The sequence below is a fragment of the Lissotriton vulgaris genome, chromosome 5, assembly GCF_964263255.1.
Source record: "Lissotriton vulgaris chromosome 5, aLisVul1.2, whole genome shotgun sequence".
In the NCBI taxonomy this organism is placed as follows: Eukaryota; Metazoa; Chordata; class Amphibia; order Caudata; family Salamandridae; genus Lissotriton; species Lissotriton vulgaris.
The window spans coordinates 1641127829-1641142143 of NC_141693.1; positions in this window are offsets into that span (position 1 = coordinate 1641127829).

Sequence of the window (14315 nt, forward strand, 5' to 3'; positions counted from 1 at the left end):
GAAGGGGAACATTTTTCAGATCATGTGGAGTTTTCCGAAACAGTTTGCAGAAACTTGGTCGATTTGATTCTTTCATGAAAGTTTGCAGTTGAACCTAGCACCTAAGTCCCTGGCCAATGACACAGGTCCCCGAGGGGGGTACATTTCCAATGGCCACCAAAGGAGAGGAGGGGGAGGTGTAGGTTGATTAAAGAATATCACTTCTGTTTTATCCGAATTGAGCTTGAGGGTGTTTAGGGGCCATCCAAGAAGAGATCTGAAGCAATATCTGAAGTTGGAGAAGGTAGCTTCGGAGTGGTCACTGAATGAGAACACTAGTTAGGTGTCGTCAGCGTAGGAGATTACTCGGACTCCGCAAAGTTCAATTACTTTAGCTAAGGGAGATAGGTAAAAGTCAAAGAGTAAAGGGCTGTGTGCGGAGCCCTGGGGGACGCTGCAGTTCAGAGGTTTCTCACTGGAAGCAAAAGGCTGCAGGAACACCTGTTGAGAGCAGTTAGTTAAGAATTATCTGATCCATTTAAAGAGGGGGCCCTGGATCCTGAGGCTGAGTAGTCTCTCTACCAAGATGTCATTAGAGACCGTATCGAATGCCGCGGATAAGTCGAGGAGCACTAACATTGCTGCCTCGCCTGTGTCCACGCATTCGCGGATATTTTCCGACACCTCCAACAGTGCAGTTTTTGTGCTAAAACCGGGTCTGAAACCAGATTGAGAGTCATGAAAAATGTAGCTGGCTTCAAGGTAGGTTGCGAGTTGCTCTTGGGCTATTTTTTCGAGAACCTTAGCCAGTTTAGGTACGAGGGAGATGGGGCGATAGTTTTTAAAAACCAAAGGGTCAGCATCAAGTTTTTTTAGAATAGGGATTAGCATGGCCTGTTTCCAGGCAGAGGGAAAAACTCCAGACTGTCATGAGGTGTTCCATATGGTAATCAGGGGGGAGATATTGAGGGGGCAACTGAGCTAAAGAAAGCGGCCGGGCAGAGGTCCTTCGGAGAACCAGATTTACAGGTGAGCCATTTTTGAAGAGCAGCTTCAGGGGGATAGGGGCGAAGGAGGTGAATGAGTGGGCATTGGTAGTTCCCATGGTTTGTTCCGGGTGTTGATGGGAGTGGTCAAAAGTAGAATAGATGTCCACAATTTTATCATAGAAAAAGCCTGACAGGCCATCGCAGAGTAAGGGGGATCCTACAAGACAGGGTGTCAGGCTTAGTGAAATATTTAACAATTTAAAGAGGGATTTAGAAAAGTTGCTGGCAGAGTTTATCTTCTTAACATAGTAGTCTTTCATTTCAGCACGCTTTAGTCTATGAAAGTTCTTGATAGCGGCTCTGTAGGTAGCTTTACCCTCATTATTATAAGTGAGTCTCCAGCTTCGTTCCACGTAGTATGGGACTGAACCACGGGGTGTTTGGTTTTAGCCTGGAGGAGACTAAGAGTTGAATAGGGGCAACCTTATCAAGTGCAGAGGAGAGCCATTAACATCACGATCCAGATCCCCACTAACCCATGGCAGGGAGTCAACCCGGGCGGAGGCCAGGGTGGAACAGGTGACTCTGCACCATTTTCTGCTATGCTTGAGGAAAGAAGAGGGCTGACTCGGGGTTGGGGTGGAGGTTAAACTGAAGGGAACCAAAGAATGGTCTGACCAGGGGAGCGGCAGGGGGGCAGCGGTGAGAAGGCTGGGGTTATTTGTGAACAGTATATCTAGGGTATGTCCTGCCAGGTGAGTAGGACCCTGCGCCCTTTGAGTTAGATTAAAGCCATTCAGAGCTTCTAAAATTTGGCTGTCAATCAATCAAGAATTTGTAGACTGCACTACATACCTGTGAGGGTCTCAAGGCACTGGGGAGGGGGCGACGCCGCTACTGATCGAAGAGCCAGGTCTTGAGAAGTCTTCTGAAGGTCAGCAGGTCTTGGGTTTGTCGGAGGTTGGTTGGGAGGGTGTTCCAGGTTTTCGCGGCGAGGTGGGAGAAGGATCTGCCGCCGGCTGTCGTGGCGAAGGCGAGGCTGGCTGAGCGGAGGCTGCGCGTGGGGGTGTAGAAGCTGAGTCGTTCGTTGAGGTATGCTGGTCCGGCATTGTGTAGGGCTTTGTGTGCGTGGATGAGGAGTTTGAAGGTTATCTTCTTGTTGATGGGGAGCCAGTGTAGGTCTCTCAGGTGGGGAGTGATGTTGCTGTGTCAGGGGATGTCAAGGACCAGTCATGTTGAGGCGTTCTGGATGTGTTGCAGCCGTCTCACGAGCTTGGTTGTTGTTCCTGCGTAGAGGGCGTTTCCGTAGTCCAGCCTGCTGGTGACGAGGGCCTGGGTGATGTTTTTTCTCGTTTCAGAGGGGGTCCACTTGAAGATTCATGCGGAGCATTCGGAGTGTGTTGAAGCAGGATGCAGAGACGGCGTTGACCTGCTTGGTCATGGAAAGGGTGGAGTTGAGGATGACCCCCAGGTTGCGTGCGTGATCGGTGGATGCTGGAGCTGTTCCCAGTGAGATGGGCCACCAGGAGTCGTCCCAGGCTGAGGGGGTGGAACCGAGGATGAGGACCTCAATCTTGTCAGAGTTCAGCTTCAGCCTGCTGTCCTTCATCCATTCGGCGACGGACTTCATTCCCCTGTGGAGATTGGCTTTGGCGGGGAGAGGGTCTTCGGTGAGGGATATGATCAGTTGGGTGTCTTCGGCGTAGGAGTTGATGTTGAGGCTGTGCTGGCGGGCGATGTGGGCGAGTGGAGCCATGTAGATATTGAACAGCATTGGGCTGAGAGAGGATCTTTGCGGAACAACGCAGATGATCTCGGTTGTCTTGGAGCGAAAGGGTGGGAGGCGGACGCTCTGTGTTCCACCGGAGAGGAAGGATGTAATCCAGGCCAGGGCCTCCTCTTGGATTCCGGCGTTGTGGAGGCGCACTGTTAGGGTGTGGAGGCAGACCGTGTTGAAGGTGGCTGAGAGGTCCAGGAGGATGAGGGCGGCTGTTTCTCCTTTGTCCATAAGGGTCCTGATGTCGTCGGTGGCGTCAATGAGGGCGCTTTCTGTGCTGTGATTGCTGCAGAAGCCTGACTGGGATGGGTCCAGGATGTTGTTATCTTCGAGGTATTGGGTCAGTTGTCTGTTGACAATTTTCTCTATGACTTTCGCTGGGAACGAGAGTAGGGAGATGGGCTGGAAATTCTTGAGGTCCTTGGGGTCCGCCTTGGGTTTCTTCAGTAAGGCGTTGATCTCGTCGTGCTTCCAGCTTTCCGGGAAGGTTGCTGTCTTGAAGGAGATGTTGATCGTCTTCCGGAGATGGGGGGCGATGGCTGTGCTTACTTTGTTGATAATGTGATGTAGGCATGGGTCAGATGGGGATCCGGAGTGGATGGAGTTCATGGTCTTGATGGTGTCTTCGTCGCTGACGTTGGACCAGGCGATCAGGCGGCTGATGCGCATGGTGGTCATAGGGTTGGTGGGCTCGGCGGTGGATATGGGGGTCGTGGCGTTAAAGCTGTTGTGGATGTCGGCGATCTTGCGGTGGAAGAAGTTGGCCAGTGAGTCGCACAGGTCTTGAGAGGGGGGGGATGTCGTTAGTGTTGGAGCCGGGGTTGGAGAGTTCTTTCACAATGTTGAAGAGCTCTTTGCTGTTGTGTGCGTTGTTGTCTAGGCGGTCCTTGAAAGCGGTCCTCTTGCAGTCCTGATAAGCTGGTGGTGTCTGCGGGAGGCGTTCTTGTGGGCCGTGTACCTGTTTGGTGTTCGTTCGCAGAGCCAGTCCTTTTCCAGTTTACGGCAGGTGCGCTTGGAGGTTTGGAGGTCTTCGGTGAACCATGTCGCTTTCTTGCTGGGGTTGTTGGGGGCTGGGGTCCTGAGTGGAGCGAGGGTGTCGGCGCGCAGCCGGTGATCCATTGTTTGAGTTTGAGGGTGGCGGTGTCAGGGTCGGTGGGGTCAGGGGGTAGTCTCAGGGCGAGCAGCCAACGCCATCGACATGAAGGTTAAAATTGCAGAGAACTTTGAAGTGAGCATGCTTTAGTGAAAGGTCAGCCACAATGTCATAGAAATCCACGAGGTGTTGTGGTGGGGAATTGGGGGGTCTATAAATGAGAATTCGAGCCAGCACCAAATTGGAAGTGGAGGAGCTGCAAAAGTGCATTGCTTCCAAAGGGCAAATATTCTGGATTTTTCTAGAGGATATCTCCCAACCTTGCCTACGTTTCACACCAATCCCACCCCCAAGCTTGTTGTTAGTTCTGTTTGTTCCTGTAAAGCGATATTCTGGCGGTAGGGCCAGGTTGAAGGAGTCCCTGACTCATGTTTGGGTGATTCTATGACTGCATTTCTTATGCCTGAGTGATTGCTTTATTGCAAGGGTAGTGCCTACCTAATTGAAGGAATGCATGTGTAATGGCTGACTAACTGCAATGGTAGTGTCTATGTGATTAGAAGAGTGCATGGGTACTGCATGAATGATTGGAGCAATCTATCGGTACTGCCTGAATTATTGCATGAGTATATGGATAGTGCTTGGGTGATTGTAAGAGTGCATGGTTAGTATCTGGGTGTCTGGAAGAGTGCAGGGATATCATATGGTGATTACATAAGTGCTTTGGAATTTAGTGGAGTGATTGGGTAAGTACATGGTACTGGCTGGATGACTGAAGGAGTGCATGGGTAGTGGTTGGGTAATTGAAGGAGTGAATGAGTAGTGTGTAGGTGATTAGAGGACTGCATGGGTAGTGCACAGGTGATTGTAGCAGTGCATGGGTAGTGCCTGGGTTATTTCATAAGTGCATGAGTGGTGATAGCAGGAGTATATGTGTAGTGCCTGGGTGATTGTCTAAGTGCATGGATATTGCCTGGCTGATTTTACAAGTGCATGCTAAATGCCAGGGTAATTACATGAGTTTATAGGTAATTTCTGGATGATTGCTTGAATACATGGTTAATACCTAGGTCATTGCATGAGTACATGGGTACTGCCTGGATGGTTAGAGGACTGCAAGGATAGTGCATGGTGATTTTATAAGTGCTTGGGTATCGGCGGAGTGATTGGGTAAGTACATGGTACTGGCTGGGTGATTGTAGGAGTGCATGGGGTATTGCACGGGAGATTAGAGCAGTGCATGGGTAGTACTTGGGTTTTTGCTGAAGTGCATGAGTAGTGCATGGGTGATAGCAGGAGTACATGTGTAGTGCCTGCATGATTTTCTAAGTGCATGGATATTGCTTGGTTGATTTTAGAAGTGCATTCTTAATGCCTGGGTAATTACATGAGTTTGTAGGTAATTTCTGGACGATTGCTTGAATACATAGTTAGTGCCTGGGTCATTGCATGAGTACATGGTTACTGCCTGGAAGATTAGAAAACTGCAAGGATAGAGCATGGTGATTTTATAAGTGCTTGGATATCGGCAGAGTGATTGTGTAAGTACATGGTACTGGCTGGGTGATTGTAGGAGTGCATGAGGTAGTGCACTGCTGATTGGAGCAGTGCATGGGTAGTACCTGGGTTATTGCATAAGTGCATAAGTAGTGCCTGGGTGATACCAGGAGTGCATGTGTAGTGTCTGCATGATTTTCTAAGTGCCTGGGTATTGCTTGGTTGATTTTACAAGTGTATGTTTAATGCCTGGGTAATTACATGAGTTTATAGGTAATGTCGGATGATTGCTTGAATACATGGTTAGTGCCTGGGTCATTGCATGAATACATGGGTACTGCCTCGATGATTAGAGGACTGCAAGGATAGTGCATGGTGATTTGATAAGTGCATGGGTATTAGCAGAGTGATTGGATAAGTGCATAGCTAGTGGTTGGCGGATTAGAGGTGTACATGGGTAGTGTCTGGGTAATTGAAAGAGTAAATGAGTAGTGTCTAGATGATTAGAGAATTGCATGGGTAGTTGATAGATGATTGGAGCAGTGCATGGGTAATGCCTAAGTTACAGCATGAGTGGATGACAAGCGCCTGGGTGATTGCAGGAGTACATGGGTTGTGCCTGGATAATTTTTTAAGTGCACGGGTATTCCTTGGGTGATTTTGTAAGTGCATGGGTAATGCCTGGGTAATTACATGAGTTTATAGGTAATGCATTGATCATTGCAAGAGTGTATCATTAGTGTCTGGGTGATTGGAGGAGTGCAGGGATACTGCACGGAGATTTCATAAGCACTTGGGTATTGGGGGAGTGATTAGGTAAGTACATGGTAGTGGCTGGGTGACTGTAGGAGTGCATGGGGTGGTGCACGGGTGATTGGAATAGTACATGGGTAGTGCCTGAGTTATTGCATAAGTGGATGAGTAATGCCTGAGTGATTGGAGGAGTACATGGGTAGTGCTGGGTGATTTTTTAAATGCATAAGTATTGCTTGGAAGATTGCATGAATACATTGTTACTGCATGTATAAGTGGAGGAGAAATGTCTGGATGATTGATGGACTGCATAGGTAATACTTGGCTTATTGCAACATTCTACAAGTAATGTGTGGGTGATTGATGAGCTGTATGGGTACTGCCACAGTGAATAAAGCTGTATATTGGTAATTCATAGGCTATTTTTTAAGTACTGAGGTTATATTTCAGCGATTGGAGAAGAGCATGTGTTCTGGTAAAGTGATTTGATGAGTGAGATAATTAAGTTAAAAAAAGAATGACTGCAATAAAAGTGACTGTAAATATAAATTCATAACATTATGCTTATTACATTACTTTATCTTACCTTCTTTATTGAAGTAGATATGAAACTCATTGAAACAATTTAGCAATTGTTTTATTATAATCTAAATTTAAAATATTTTCAAACTTTAGAATTACTTTCTGTAAAAGAGAAGAAAAAATGTAATATTATAGTTTTAAGAACACAACTTCATTTTAGAATTACATAATATATTCTCATCAATAACTTTATTTCGGTCACCACTGACCATAAAAGTGCAGATCAAATACATACCTTGCACAAAGAAAGAGTAAGACAATAAATAGCACATATACAGATAAAAATCAAGCATCTAAAATTGAATTAAACATTTGGTAGTTATCGAGATGTCCATAAAATACAATATTGTATTTACAGATAATCTTTACATACATTTTCTCCGTCTGTGCCACATACCAAGTAAGAACCTCGAAACAGCAAAGACAATTGGGGGATGGGTGTCATACTTCAAAGTGGTATCAGCCAACATTTCCTTATGGCCTGATAGGCAGGGCAAAAGAACAGGACATTGAATTCATCCTCTAGGTTGTATTTACATGCCGGGCACACGGGGTTCTCTGTACTATCCCATTTGCTGGTGAGTGCCCTGAGCGGGAGACTTCCAATCCTAAATTGGATGTAAAGTTTCCTCGCCAATGGAGGGTAGATTAGATCCAAAAAGTCCTCCTTTTTAGGTTCTATTTTTACTTGGAGGAATTCTGCTGTTAGCCTTCCCACTGTAGTGCACCTATGAAGAGCTAGTAGGTTATGGTGCCTATAGTGATGGACCAACTGTGTCTTAAATAACCCTGGACAAGTTACTTCAGGATTATCCCAAAGCTCGAGTAAGCCAATCCTGGTACTAACTGCCCTAATATGTGAGAGCCACAGGATTTTCTTAATTCTTAACGTAGCCCAAACCTCCAGAAATTCTTTTTTGTATGAGACTAATTCGGGCACTGACCATAATCTTCTCCAATACATCAAAGGCTGTAGTGCTACTTTCTCCTCTATAGGGACTAGCCCCAAGTCCATGCGTAGGGGAACAAGCGGTGTACTGACTGGTAGACCCAATAAATTCCTCATGAAGGTATGTTCTACCTTCATGAGGCTGGATGTACTTTGGTGTCCCCATAGATCCGCCGCGTACATAGAGGCCGTTCTAGCCTGAAGTTTTTTAAATTCCTATGACCGGGGCTGCTGGCTTGAATTCAGATATTCTGTGCACTTTTGCAATTCCCCACGCCACTTGAGATAACCTAAGAGCTGCCTTTGTTGACTGGATGCCCCAGTCAAGATGTTCTGTCAAAGTGATGCCTAGGTACTCAAAGGTCTTAACTCGCTCCAAAGAAATTCCATTCAAAAGTGGATTTGGAGGAGTCTGCCTTGGGGGATTCAAAATCATGAATTTAGTCTTATCTAAGTTTATTTCTAAACCTCTCAATGCACAGAATGCAGCAAAGCCGTCCAAGGTTCGTTGGATGCCCGTTGATGTTTGTCAACAACAAAGTGTCACCTGCAAACATCAACGCAGGCACCCGACCTGAGACTAGCCTAGGGGCATCACTATCTTTTACTCCAAGCAGGTGGTCTATGAGCCCATTTATATAAAGACAGAATAAGGTGGGGGCCAGGACACACCCCTGGCACACCCCCTTTTTCACTGGGAAGCGGACCGACAGTTCTCCATACTTCCCACACCTGCCTTGAGCATAATTGTCAGTATGGAGTCTAATTAGCACATCCAATAAATAAGTGGGTAGGCCCAGATCAAATAATACACTCCACAGCTTATCCCTCGGCACTAGATCGAATGCAGCCTACAGGTCAACAAAGATAAAGTAGAGGCTGCCACACTCACCATTTTCGAAAACAATACCTGGAGTCTAAATATCTGATCAAGGGTGGAAGTTCCCAGCCTAAACCCAGCCTGTAGAGTACTCAGGATCTCACTTTCATCTATCCACCCCTGGACTCTGTCTGTGGAGAAGTGTGGCTCAATGGTTAGAGCGGCAGACCCTGATGCAGAGGTCTAGCCCAGGACCAGGGTTCAATTCCCCGCCTCGGCGGGTCTTGGGCTCAAAAATTCCATGAACCTGATAATCCACACCTCGGTGCCTATTCCAATCATGGAGTCCCACTCTGCAACTCTGGGCATCATCGGGATGCCATTGCACAGGGCATCGCAGATAGCTACAGCCAGGGGTTCGATCGCTAGCGCGAACAGCAGCGGGGACAGAGGACGCCCCTTCCAGGTGCCCCAGCCCACTGCCACCGGTTCTGAAATGTAGGGGCCCAGTCACACCCGAAACACGGGGTTCTTGTACAGTAAGCCGACCATGTGCAGGAATCCCATGTCTAGCCATATCTCAGTAACACTGCCGATTAGTAACCCCATTCTAGGCAATCAAACACGTTCTCCAGATCTAGCATAAGGCAACCTGCCCTGGGCCACTCCTGCGCAGCCTCCACCGCCACTCTGAAGTATCTCCGGAGGTTCAATGACGTGGATCTCGCTGGGACAAACCCATTTTGGTCTGTGTGGATTAAGTGGGGGACCACCTGCACCAATCTTTCCGCTAGCACCTTAACGAGGACCTTATAGTCCATGTTGAGCATCGCCAGAGGCCTATATAAATCCAGGGCCGTGGGGTCCCTGTCCGGCTTAGGCAGGGAGACCAGAAACGCCTCTAGCATAGAGGGTGGCAGCGACCCTTCCTCCACCGCTGTGTTGTATAACTTATGCAGCAATGGCGTCAGACATTCGTGGTACACTTTATAATATTTGTCGGGCACGCTGTCCGGCCCTGGAGTTTTCCCAGTTGCCATGAACTGGATTGCTTCTACTACTTCCTCCAGCGAGAGAGGCGCATTAAGCATCTCATTCTGCCCCTCGGAGGCCGTGGGCAATTGGACAGAATCCAAGAACCCCTCTAAGGCGTGCCCTGAGCCTATACCCTGAGCCCTGTATAGTTGCGCGTAGTGGTCTGTGAGGTCACGATGTATTTCACGCTGTGTGTACACAATCCCCCCCCCCCCGCTGTGCGGAGAGCTCCTATTGGGGCGTCCCGCCCTTCTTGCTTAATTAACCTGTAGTGCCGTTCCTATATTCCCAATAGGCTCTGCGCATTGGAATAACATAAACGGCAGTTTAGATGTAGGACTGAGGTCAACTAGGTCTCTACTGAATATGTTAGACTTAATTAGGTATGCCAGCTAGCTCAGAGGTCACTAGAAACTTTCTCAAATTAACAGGGAGAAGTTAACTTCCCTGATTAGACAAGAAGGGATTAGCTTCTGACAACCGCATAAACATGACAACTTTGCTCCCTCCAGAATAAGGAGTATATCTCCAGAGTTGTGTGAAAACAATAGATAGCTATTTCACTCAGTCAATCGTGCATACTTAGTTTCACCAGAGTGCAGAGAAATAGAGAGACGGGCGTTTTCAATAAAACGTGTTATTTATTGAGCAATACTCTTTCTCATGCAAGAGAAGTGAATTGCCACAATTGCAATACTTGTCATAAAGTAAAGTGCGTTCAGTAAAAGGAGTATTATAAAATAATACTGTAAAAGCATTGATATGGTGTCTGAGCCATATGATACTTAAAATGGATAAAATATATACAATTGCATACAATGATAAAAGTTGACTAAACGTACTCAACTGGTGCTTCTAAATACGCCTACCCCGGTGTACCTAACATAAGCCTAGTACGTGGGAAGGAGTAAGGGAGTCGCAGTTTAAGTTAAGCTAGTTTTGCCAAGAATCTGAATCAAGAATTCTCTAAGGGTCTAATCAGCTCCGTACCTTGGTTTTAGATTGAAGGAGGTCTTGTATCTCGTTCTCAGGACTCGATCTCCCAGTAACCCGCAAGGGTGACTGGAAACACTGGAGCTGGATTTTCTCGGCAGGAGAAAAGACAGCGTCTTTCTCAGTGCGTCAAATGGGAGGGACGGCTTCCTTCGGCACTCGCATCAGCTGGGCTTTGGGTAAGTAGATAGCCGATCTGCTCCAAACCACTGTGTGTTACTTAAGGCAAATGCTGGTATATTTATACCTGGAAGGTGCCGTGTTTGACGTAAGGTTGGACATAAGACGTCAATAAGAACCGTCATTAGGAACTGGCAGTTCTTTAAGGACTCGCAGGAGTTCTAGGACAAATCAAAACCAAAGCATGGGGAATCCCAGGTTGCTGGAGTTTTGGTTTGTTTAAAGAACTCGTTGTACTTTCTAGGAGTCTAAGGAAGTTGCCTTGCCGTATTTGGACTGCATTAGCTATTACTAAATATGGATATGATTCTTATGCCTTTATGAGGATATGATTTGTTATAACCACATAAGGGCATAAATCGGGGATATTTAATTAGGGTCCTGGATACGTTTACAACAAACCAGGGCAACAATCGGCCCGGTCTGTCTGCCTTGGCGCGAGTTCTGGCCGTGTGCACAGCATAGTTGTGGCACCGCAGCTTCTCCAGAAGCTCTGCGTGCTGAGTGCGGAGGTCTCCTAGCTTGCATGCGTGCCTACCTCCCCCTTCTCCCTCCCGCTCATATCGCAGGAGTTCAGCCTCCAGGCGCGTCAGGGAGGCAGAAAGCGTCTTGCGTATGTTCCATGTGGCTCCCATGCAGTGCCCCTGGACAGCCACCTTGTGTGCATCCCATTCTAACATGGCATTGCTCGCTGTCCCTTCATTGGCATCAAAGTACGCGAGGATGGCTGTGCCCAGAGACAAGCGAAACTCGGAGTCCTCTAGCGCAGTAGACTGTAACCTCTATGTAGGGACGGGTGGATGTTGCACCTCCCAGCTGATTGGGATCCACAGGGGATTATGATTGGAATGTGTTCTCCCCAAGTACTCTGATTGCGCAATTAGTGGGAGCAGGGATTGGGAACCCACTATCCCGTCTATCCGTACATGTGAGTCGTGAACTGTGGAATAATAAGAGTAGAGTTTGTCTTCTGGGTGCAATGTGCGCCACAGGTCTTGCAACGCCCAGGGTGAAAGCCAGTCCCTGAACGCCTGCGCATTGGATGCTACCGCCGCAGCTCGCAGTGGGGGGAATGACCTGTCCAGGTGCACATCTGATACCATGTTAAAATCCCCACCAAGCAGCCAAGGTAGCCCAGCATAGGGGTGGAGGACCTGGGACATCTGCGCTAGAAAGGATGGCTGATCTACATTCGGAGCATATAGGGATCCTAGTAATATCTCCTGACCATTCAGTTTCCCCCGCACTAGGGAGTACCTGCCCTCTCGATCCACCTTTGCTTCTTCACATATGAAAGGGATGCCCGCCCTCACCCAGACCAGGGTTCCTCGCGCGTGCGCCGAGAAGACTGTGCCGTAAATGCGCCCCCTCCAGCGCCTACGTAATTTGACGTGCTCTGTCTGGGTCATGTGGGTCTCCTGCAGAATGGTGATCCCCACAGCGTGTCTCTGCAAGTAGGAGAAGACGGAGTAGCGTTTCGATCGTGTGTGCATGCCACGAATGTTCCAGGTCACGACATTAGTGTGTGGCATGTGGCTGGGTAAGTCAATGCAGCACAGAACAATGGGGTCACTTTGGGTGGTCCAGAGTCATGTTTCAGGGGGGTTGTGTCGGTGTGCTGCAACTTAAACATAGTAACAATCTCAAACAATGCAACTGAGGGGGCGAATCCCCGAAAGGGCATACATCCAAACTTTGAGCGGAACATTTATGATAAAGAGCTTGTCCACTGGAATGGCTAGTGGGGTGTGTGATGTGTCAGCATTGAGTCTGCTCTACGACCCTGTCTCGGGCCTCCCGTCCTTGTAAGGGGTGTGTGATGAGTCATAGGTTAGTCAGTCTCGCAGGAGCGGTGTGGGACACCGCGATATAGACTGGCAACCACGATCCCTGCGGGGCACTCCCTATCCCCTGACTAGCAAGGCATCTTGGATGCACGCACACAGTTTACAGCAGATGATAAAAGCACCGCTAGCACATAGCACATTTGAATAGCATGCATGTGAACATACAGGGGGGGGGGGTTTGGGTGAGAGGAATGAAGAGCAGTGTGTGGCATACACATATTTGTGAGTCATGAAGAGGTACAGCTCAGCAACGTTCAGTCACACGATCTGGTCGGCCTTCTGAGGTCTCACCATTGGCATTCTCAGGTCCTCAGAGAACACAGTGGATAGGGATGATGGCCCACTGGTTCCGGAGTCGCTGCATCCGTGAGCCTCTATGCGGCCATGCCTGCTCCCTGTTCCCAGGTTCGCCACCGCCTCCAGAGCTTCCTGACATTCCAGCCTCATCTTCTCTGGGCAGGGTGCAACTGGTCCGGGCCCTGTGTCTCGTCGGGCCCTTCTCCGCCTGCGCCTTCTCGATCTCCTCTCCTGCCAGCCACCGTCTTCCGGGCCTAAGGACCTCGGTCCTTTCCACTGCCCCGTCTCTTCTAACCAGTCCCAGATTTCCAACGGGGCATCAAAGAAGCGGGTCCACTCCTTCGAGACCACTCTGAGGTGGGACGGGAGCAACAGGTGTAAGGCAACTCCAGCTCCCTCAGCTGACCCTTCACTGCCATGTAGGTTCTCCTCCGCTTCTGAAGCACTGCTGTGTAGTTCGTGTAGAACATCACCTGACCATTTCCCACCATGAGGTCACCCAGCTTCCTAGTTTCACGGAGCACCGCATCCCTGTCGCGATAGTTAAAGAGCTTGAAGAGGAACAGACGGAGTCGGGCTCCCGGCCTGTGTTTCTGCGCAGGCACTCTATGCGCCCTCTCAACCATAAACTGCAGCGACAGCACTCCCCGGGGCAAGAGGTCACGCAACCAGGTCTCGACGTATTGCTCCAGATTTCTGCCCTCTTCGCCCTCCGGAAGGCTCACCACGCGGCTATTGTTGCGTCAAGAGCGTCCTTCCGCATCCTCTATGTGGTCTTCCAACGCATGGACCCAGTCGATAATATCTTGAAGCGATATGGTGTGATTCTGCACCACAGGTTGGATCTCCTGGAGTGTCTGGTTCTGCAGGGCGAACGACTCCGCTAGCTTACGGTGATCAGCATGGAGGAGGGTAAAGTCCGACGTGACATTGTCGATCCTTGACTCTCGGGATTCCTTTGTTTGCTCCAGGGTGGTGCCAATCCGTTAAACCGCTGCCAGCACCGTGTCCATTTTGGCCGCAAGAGTCGCCGTTTTGGGCTCCATGCTTCCACTCTGGCGTCCCAGTGAAGGTCCCACACCGTCAGCCCTCGGCTGCCCATTTTGTGCTTTGACCCGCTGCCTGCCCATGACTAGTTGTTGCGCCGTTGGCATCCTCAGGCGGTCGTTGAGTTGGGCGACCCTGGTCAGTTGCAATCCTCCAGAGCCCAGTCCCTCCTTATCTTCCCTGCCGAGGAGAAGGTCTATCGCAACTGTCCCGTAGCGGCGCCGGACGCAAATGAGGGACCCCTACCTGTATGGCCTCCTTCTCTGTCAGGGAGCCAGCTGCGTCGCATTGCCCACCGGCTCTGGGACCCATTCAGCGTGCAGCACACCTTCCCTGTGCATCTCTAGGGCCTGTCTCAGTCTATTGCACCATGTGCTGCACTGTCATTCTCGCCACCCCGCTAAACACAACTGGGCTCCACCTGACTCCTCTTGCCAATGACCATTGCAGCACCGCCTCAGGACAGGCGCAGCATTC